General features: G+C 41.3%; 2 protein-coding genes and 1 long non-coding RNA gene across 3 annotated transcripts in view; 1 reads left to right on the top strand and 2 right to left on the bottom strand.

Annotated features, from left to right (window-relative positions):
* The window catches only part of LOC123972449, a 13,305-nt gene extending 4,349 nt beyond the window's left edge, over window positions 1–8,956 (bottom strand). The window contains exon 1 of the long non-coding RNA XR_006825413.1: window positions 8,388–8,956. This is a non-coding gene — a long non-coding RNA (uncharacterized LOC123972449). The remainder of the gene's footprint in view (window positions 1–8,387) is intronic.
* Window positions 1–9,371, bottom strand: part of LOC123971238 (NLR family CARD domain-containing protein 3-like) — a 427,855-nt gene that overhangs the window by 175,114 nt on the left and 243,370 nt on the right. The window lies entirely within an intron of this gene.
* The window catches only part of LOC123971220 (NACHT, LRR and PYD domains-containing protein 12-like), a 524,333-nt gene that overhangs the window by 408,625 nt on the left and 106,337 nt on the right, over window positions 1–9,371 (top strand). The window lies entirely within an intron of this gene.

Raw genomic sequence — 9,371 nt, 5'->3', positions numbered from 1 at the left:
GGGGGGGGGGGGGGGGGGGGGGGGGGGGGGGGGGGATGTGTCCCCAGCGTCCCCAGTATAAATGACAACTATGTTCCTTAGCTTGAATGTGAATATAGGTATGTCAAAAAGATAGGGAAAATAGATTGTGATTACTCAGAGAGTTAGATCAGATATTGCAGAGTACTGTGATTCAATATGTCGATGATATTATGGTCTGTTCACAAGATAAAGAAACATGTCATAAAGACTCAATTAAATTGTTACATATATTGGCAGAAAAGGGGCATAATGCCTCACAGAAAAAGTTGCAATATTGCCAGGAGAAGGTTGTTTATTTGGGTCAGAAAATTTCTGATTGTCAACTGGAGGCTATTCGTAAGGCTCCAAAGCCTAGAACTGTCAGAGAGATGTTGACATTTCTCGGTATTGCTGGTTATTCTTCAGCATGGGTTGAGGATTATTCTAGTTTAACGGGACCTTTGAGAGCTATGGCAAAGGTTACTGGGAACGCTCAATTTCATAGCAATCTTTCCTGGACACAGGAAGGCCTTGTGGCATTTGAAACAATCAAACAGAGGTTACAGGAGGCACCAGCGCTCACACTACCAGACTACTCTAAGAATTTCTTGTTATATGTGTCTACTTCCACCGGAGGTAAATGTGCATATGCAGTCCTTTGTCAGCCGACAGGTACAGGGTCGAACCCTCAACCTATTTCCTATTATTCTACTGCCTATTCAGAAGAAGAACTGGGGCTACCACTGTGCTACAGAGCAATGGTGGGAGTTTATTTAATGTATGACAAAGCATCATCTGTTACAAGGGGTTACCCAGTAACAATTCTTACCCATCATAGTCTCAGGAATCTGCTGAACTATGGAAAATACACATTGACTATGCCAAGGCTTAGAGACTATCATAGGCTCTTACAGCAGGAAGATGTCACCCTGGTAAGGTGTGATACGGTAAATCCAGCCGAGAATTTACCAACTTCAGAGGATGGTGAGCCCCATGATTGTGTTCAAGAGGCAGAGAAATATTCAAGGCTTAGATCAGACTTGCAAGCCCTTCCACTACGTGAGGCAGACCTGGAGTATTGGACTGATGGGTCTTGTTATCGTGTGGGAGATAAATTGTGTGCTGGCCATGCAGTGGAAAGCTCAAGGAACTGGATTTGTTGTTGAAAAAGCTGAAGTAATACCACAGCCTGCGTCTGCACAGCTTGCAGAACTTGTGGGGCTAACAGAAGAGTGTTTGTTAGCAGATGGACAGCGAGTGACGATATATACTGATTCTGCATATGCACATAATGTATGTCATTTGTCTGGAGCAGTGTGGAAAGGTTGGGGGTTTAAGAAAACGGATGGTTCTCCGATACAACATCACGCACAAATAATAAAACTGTAAAACTAATAAAAGAGATAGCGATAGCTAAGTGTGCAGCACATAAAACAGATGTGTCAAGAGTGATGCAAGGGAACAAAGCTGCTGATGAAGCTGCAAAGCTGTCACAGGAGCTGACAAATTGGGCAAGGTTTTTCTGTTCACTCATGTGGTGGACTTGGAAGACATAATTACACTTAAGGATGTGATTTTGATGCAGGAAGCTGCTTCTATGATTTATAAACAGTTATGGCTAGACCGAGGTGCTGTTAAGGATTCTACGGGTCTTTGGAGAAATCATGAGGGGCTGATATTAGCGCCTCTAGACCTGTTAGGTCTGATGATTCAGGAAGCACATGGGTTAGCTCATGTTGCCAGAGGGGAGGTTAGGAGAAAAATCACAAAGGAGTATGGTATTTGCTTGAACAGACTGACTACGTCATAGGCAGGTGTACAATCTGTCCACTCCAAAATAATGTCCACAGGGGTGTGACTGTTCTTCCTGGTTACATTCCCAACCCAAGGGGTCCTATGCGTGAGTTGGTTGTTGACTTTTTTGATATGATAAAATCAGTTGAAGGGAAAAGATACATGCTAGTGGCTGTGGATAGATTTTCACGATGGCTGGAGGCCTGTCCAACTAAGCGGAAAGACGCTTAGTCGGTTGCCAAGTTTTTGTGTAGAGAGGTCATAAGCAGGTGGGGACTTCCAGATTGAATATCCTCAGATAATGGGAAAGAGTTTGTGGATAAAACAGTGAAATTGATTTTGCAAAAATTGGGAATTAAACAACGCCCACAAAGTCAAGGGATTTGTGAAAAAATGAATGGTGTTTTGAAAAATCGCATTGTCAAGATTTGCCAACATATGGGTCTAAACTGGATACTCCCTTTGGCGTTAATGGTGTGTCGCTCAAGTGAGCTGCGTGATTTACGTATAACGCCCCATGAATTGGTCACAGGAAGACGGATGCCTACGCCTTGTTTACAAACAAGTGGCAAGGGTCCAAGTTTGGCTCTTTTAGAAGACGAAATGAGAGCGTATGTAACATATATGGCCAATTTCCATAAAAAATGATCCACATATGTTTCTGACAGGCAAAGGAGAGAAGAGGTGCAGGAGAAGCTCGATGAGCAAAAAAGGAGTACAGTGCAACCTGGGAACAAGGTGTTCGTGAAGGTATTTAGGAGGAAGTGGTATAACGAACACCGTGAGGGACCATTTGAAGTGGTTCGTAGTACTGGAACAGCTGTTCAAGTTAAAGGGTCTCCAACGTGGTATCATTTATCACATTGTGTTAAAGCGCCTAGTGAAGAGGTGCCACGCGTGGACAGCCAAGATGGTGAAGGCTCAAGAGAGCCGGGTGACAATAGGGAAGAACAGGCAGAAGGAGAGATGCATGACAATATCCAGAACCAAAACCCAGAAGGAGATATTGTCCATTCAGTGGACAATGTTGATGATCATGTGTACACTTCTGATGATGCCAGATATGACTCTGCAATTGATGGACAGGAAAGGAGATTTGGGGTATTTGATTTTCAGTATGTCCCAGAAACAGCAGGGCCTATTTCAGTGGAATGTGAAACCGCAGAGGTTACCAAGGGCTGCACCTCTGTTACAGGAGAAGCCAGTGTTCCAATTAGACAAAACAGCCCCAGACCAGTTCAGAAAAGAGTCAGACCAAAACGTTACGAAAACTAGGATTGAAGTACCTCTAGGAGAGTCAGCTCAGCTCCCATGTCAGTATATGAGAGAAAATAGAGGTGAAGGGAATTTTAGAGTTCAGTGGGAAGATAGCCATGGCAGAGTTTTAGATTTGGTAGGAGCATTAACATCAAGAAAGTATGCGTTGCTGAATGATATGAGAAGACTGTAGAGGGAAGGTGATTGCAGTCTTTAGTGTATGATTCCCAGCAGGAGGATCAAGGTGATTATAAATGTACGTTTTATAAGCCACAGTTTGAAAGCGAGGGAATAGAACCGGGACTTGGAGGTCATGTAGTGACCCTGGTAGTGATAGATGGGAATAACAGTAAAGAGATCCAAGATGTAGAAAAAATAGCAAAATCAACAACAGTAACATCAACACTTCAGCCTGATGCAAGAGCAGTAAGAAGCAGTTCTACTCTTGTAGCGTCAACAGTCTCTAAAAGTATAAATGTAACGCATTTGACTACAGTGGTGCCTCAGATGATACAGTGGCGCCAACGCCAACTTCATTGTCTACTGTGGTTAAGGTTAAGTTTGGAGGTTCGGCATATTTTCCTTGTAAATGTGAGAGATGGAATAGAGTGGTAATATGCCTCCCAAGTGGATTAAATAGTCGCGGTAAAGATGTGTTGTTATCAGGACCAGAGGGTGTACCCCCTAGTCAAAGAACGTATTCTCTGGTTAATTATATGAGGCGGTGAAAAATTGTGGGCGATTGTTCACTTGTTTTGCGTAATGCTACCTGGGAAGACCTAGGGGAATATAGTTGTACTTATTTAGAGCCAGAGCTTAAACTTCAGTTCAGTTTCAAAGTCATTGGATACGAGGTTATGTGACCCGTAAGGTGACGCTTATGATGAAAGATTTAGAGCCTGTTGAAGTGTCAACAGTCACCAAAGGAGTTCAGGAACAATATACTACAGTAGTCACTCCAAGAGTGAATAATACACAGAGGACATCCACAGATGCTGACACCCTCGCCTTAATAAAGGCAAAGATCAAGCTGGATAACCTCTACAGTAGGTATTACAATAACATGGGGCACAGTGTCAAAGATGCGCTTTTTGTAGTCCATCTTTGGAATATTGTAGTTTATCACGGCAAGCCACGTCAGTAACATCCGCCGTCGCATAATTACGTCGCTTAGAAAAGATCGGATTCTCTGAGACCCGCGGTCCTCTTTTCCTAAGTCTTTATGGATTCTCCTTTACATCTTTTACAAAGGAGGTGCCCATGTAGTCTGCACAAGTCATGCCAATAGCAGAGTCCTTATGACAGTTTTAATTGGGGCTATATGAGATAAATGTTACTGTCATTTCGTAAAGGGATTGATGATGAAAGGCTCACCTCATCAAGCAGAGGGCTGAAATCATCTCCTGTTTTCAGGCAAAAGGCGCACTGCCAAGAAAAAATTAGGCCCACTGTATTTCTGTGTAATGAATGATTGGCTACAATCTCTGTCTGTTTGCAGATTTTACAATGTTTATTGGAAGCTCGAGATGTTTCTACGTGTTATAATGGACAAAAACGCGCAGCAAGAAGTCAAGGATCGAGGAGGCACAAATTTGGGAAATGAGAAAGGCTCCTGGTCTGGTTCAAACCCCAGTTGCGTGAATCTGTATGAATGTATGAATGGGAGGCCTTTCTGTGTGGAGTTTGCATGTTCTCCCCTTGTGGATTCTCTCCGAGTGCTCTGGCTTCCTCCCACCATCCAAAGACATGCAAGTTAGGTTAATTGGTGACCCTAAATTGTCCTTAGGTGTGGATGTGAGTGTGAGTGGTTGTCTATCTATGACCTGTCCAGGGTGTACCCTACCTTTCGCCCGATGTCAGCTGGGATTGGCTCCAGCCCCCCGCGACCCTGTATGCAGGATAAGCGGTTAACGATGGATGGATGGACTTGTGAAAGTGAAGGCGGTTAGCGCTAGCTATCATCTCCCCTGTAAAGCACGTTGATTTTTTGGCTACAATGTAACATTAGCTAAATTAGTAACAGAATAATGTTAATTAGTTGTGTGTCATTACTACCTAACTTGTAGAGGAATGAGAACATCACGTTCAAGATAAACTGGTGTCCACGTATAGTACATCTGATTGGTTGTTAAAGGAAGGACGCTGGTGACCACGGAGGAGCTGAGGCTGATAAAGTAAATTAGGGATGTAAACTAGTCCTTTTAAGCAATTGAGGAGACATTTCTTTTGGATTTTAGTGTGCAAAGTAAATGCTTCGTAATTATGCAGAAATCACATAGAAAAAAAGATGCATCAAGATGGATCACCGCCCTCTGAATTGTTATCAAATCGAATCGTGAGGTGCAAAGAGATTCCCACCTCTACTGCCCAAACAGTATTCATTTCTTTCCATTCAATTACTTTAAAAAGTTTGCGGAGCGGATGCTACAATGTCTCCAATTGTCCACTGCATCTGTTAGGGCCGTTTCATAGACTCACAATTCATATGTGACATCTGAGTCTCTTCTTACATGATATTATATGGTTGGCAACAGGTCTTCTGTTGAGCGATCTCTCACCACCCTGAGAATGAGTTTCCTCGATGTAATTAAATTGTGTTTTTGTGCTTAACTGCAAAATATTCAAAATTCATACATTCATACAGATTCACAAATTAATACAGATTGTTCATGAAGAAACAAATGAAAAAAAAAATTCCTGTGCAAATGTGTGTCACTTTACTAAAAGCAAACAAATATATGTTATAAGTTCTTATAATTAGTTCATGCGGTATTAAGGTAATGAAGGTATAATAATGACTTGTGCTATGGTGCCTAATGCATGTTTGTAAGTGATTATAACAATTGTTATAATGTCTTATGGAAGCATTATATCATGCTATAAATATATGCATAAGTCATTATAGTGATGACCTTCATAGAAAGTGTTACCATTTCTATACCAGAAAAATAGATACTTGGGGACCTTTAGCCAGCGTTATTTATGTACACTAATTATGATATCTCTTTCTCATAACTACAAAAACACACAGCTACATCACCACATTTGTAAAATGTCAACACTTGCAGACACAAGATTCCTAACTCTTATGGAGGAAATAGTCATTTTTTCTTTATTCAATTTTAATGGTTGGCTAAGAATCTGCTGGATTTATTGCCATGTTCAAAGTTTTTCAAGCGTGGTCTTTGCAACTGTAATTGGGTCTTTTTATAAATAATTTTATTTAATTCACGTTTTAATTTTCTCTGATTGTTCAGCATATGTTCCTTTGGGGAGGCAGCATGGGCAACTTCTAATGTTTTAATTTTTTGTTCTAGCTCTAATTCACTGAATCTCTCAAAGAAGACACGATGAAATTCCTGGCAGGTCATTAGTTTCCATATATATTGCCCACCTCCTTTTTGAAATAACTTATAAAATCTAGGTCTTAAGAAATTAATTATTTATTTTTAATTAATTTTTTTTTTAAAACTCGATCCATCTAACTAACATCGATGTATTTCTAAACAATAAAGATTTGCCTAGGTTAGATGATGAACAGATCAGGGCTCTAGATATAACTGTTTCAATGGCTGAATTCCATGAAGCCCACTTACATATGCCAAATAATAAAGCCCCTGGGCTAAAGGGTTTTCTGGCTGAATTCTACAAGGAATTCTGGGAAACACTTGCACACACATTCTATGCAAATTTGGAGAAGTTGCATGTTGCCTCCAACACTGAACTAAAATCAGCCTGCTCCTTAAACCAGACAAAGATCCTACACTCCCATCCCGTTATCCCATAATATCACTTATGAACGCAGATCTTAAAATCATCTGCAAAGCCCTAACAAGAAGGCTAGAGAAGGTCACTCCTTGTATGTTACACCCCGACCAAACAGGATTTAATGAGGGTAGGAACTCTACTAACAATACACGCAGGCTACTTAATGTAATAGACTAAAGCTGATGATACACGGAGCAACTTTTAGAGCAATGGTGCTGGGCAATGTTGCCGTCAATGGTAATGAGTAAAGATTACTACCGTAATCCCCTTCCAACATCACTCCGCCACCCTCCCGCCCCACAGCTATCCGTTCAAAACATAGTCGGACTTACCACCAACAAGATTGCCCAGCAACATTGCTCAAAAAGTTTATCATCAGCTTAAGCCACTTTTCATAACTTGCAAACTACAGTTGTTTCTTGCAGAGAAAGATAGAAAGATAGAGAGAGAGCGAGACAGAGAGAGAGGGAGAGAAGGATAGAGGGGGTATGGGGGAGCAGCCTACACACTATATACACAAATGTACAGACTAAGTAATGTTGGTACAGACTGAACAAATAATGGTACAATACAATAAATATAGCCGCAAGCGGCGATTCGCGGGTTCATGCCTTTTTTCGCAATATCGCTATCAAAATAATTTCACACATACGGTTCAACATTGTTATAAAACATATCCTGCAAGTTTTGTAACAACTGGACAACCATTTTCTGATCTATAGCTTGATTTGTATCATTCCACATCCAGTTACGATGCATTTAAATCAATTTGAATGAAACTTTCAAGGCATATTTCTGGCACTCATGTGGACATATTGTGAGTTTTGTGATGATTGGGCCAACGCTTGCGGATTCTTGTCTATTTATGTCCTGAGCCACACCCTTTACATGTTTATTAAATATTAAAATTTGGTGGCAATTAGAGCTATGGCGTAGGAGGAGATGTAAAAAATCTGTTTGCATTATGGCAAGCGGCCATAAAAATCCTGTTTTAATGTGTTATGTATTTGTATGTGTTGGGCAATAGTTCTTCAAATACGCTAGTTGACCTCTTCCTTAAAAAACAACTACAGCTTTTATTTGTAGGAGTGCACTGACTGCAAAGAACATAACATTTACTGGGAACAAGCCCACTCAGGATTACAGGCATCGCGGAGCATTAATTTTTCTTTCATATTAGACTATATAAAAATTCAATTGAAATATACACTATGTAAATACTAGTATTATTAACCATACTATTTCATTAAAATGGTTTGAAAATATAGATGCCAGTAAAACTACAATACTCTCTCTTCCTACTGTGTTTCTAACATGTCAACAAACAGCATGGCTCCACAAAACACAGAGAGAGAGAGAGATCATTTACACTCCCAGCTCAGTACCTTTCATCCAGCGCAGCCAGCCGCCATATTGGCGTAATAATCGCGGATAATAAAGCAGCATGAAACCGGCTACATGACAACAAGCGCAATCCATAGCCTGGTATCAACCGATCCAGCACAACAGTTTGTCCCATACACAGAGCAGCAGCACACAGTCACGATGATTAACGATGCTTCACTTACCAAAGCAGGCTCACTTCAGCAGAAAGGCGCAGCAGCGGCTTTTCCTCTGGGCAAACTTCTGGAGGACTGAAATTTTTCAGAGAGCCCGCAGACTCGTTGCGGCCCCGCAGTGCTGTTTAACGTTTTCCACAGAGTTTAATAAATGTTACGATCCCACTGTCACTGAGCTCATAGCTGTTTCCTCCACCTGTTTGTTGGGCAGCGATGTTTAACCCTTTAAAGTAAGCTCAGTTTCACAGCATCATCCAGATAACTCCCGCTGGTGTCATGTTTTGCAATCCTCTCAGAAAGATGAGGATGAAGACAGGTACAGGATGGTCTCCCTCAAAGCCAGAGGTGCTTATCAGCTCACGCGCGGCGCTGTCAATGAGACAGTGTCCGTTTAACGTTAGCTTGCTGTTAGCGATGTTGCTAACCTGTTGCTATCTGCAGACTAGCACGGCTCTCACACAGTACAGTACACAAAACTGTGTAGCAGATTGACAAACTTACTATAAACCTGCCAGGCTACTGACTGTCTGTATAATTAGTAAATTACACCTTTCTGTCTGCTGCAGCTTGTGGCGAAGTTACCTCCAGAGAAAAACACAGACTGGAAGCAGCAGGCTGACTCGTAGCTCTGCTCCGCTCTGCCTGTTAGGCCCACCCCTTAACCAATCACAAGTTTAGAAAGGTGACAAGCATCTACATAAACGAATCAGAGGCCTCTCTTAAAAAGACAACCATAGTCGGTCACAGCTCAGTGTCAGAGGTTACCCTCTTAAAGTGACAGAACCTAATATGACAACACCTACATGCTGCTAAGACATAAACATAAACTTTTTAACACAGAAGTTACATAATATCAGAGCTTTATGAATTTGACTCTGGATTATACATTGCTCACCATGCACTTACAATAATACAATAATAAAATCAAAAGCAGGCTACAGTGTAGAGAACACATATATGCACACTATAAACAACAACAATAAAGAAAGACTG

This window comes from Micropterus dolomieu, linkage group LG01 (assembly GCF_021292245.1).
Source record: "Micropterus dolomieu isolate WLL.071019.BEF.003 ecotype Adirondacks linkage group LG01, ASM2129224v1, whole genome shotgun sequence".
In the NCBI taxonomy this organism is placed as follows: domain Eukaryota; kingdom Metazoa; phylum Chordata; class Actinopteri; order Centrarchiformes; family Centrarchidae; genus Micropterus; species Micropterus dolomieu.
This window is presented reverse-complemented; position numbering and strand designations above follow the sequence as displayed.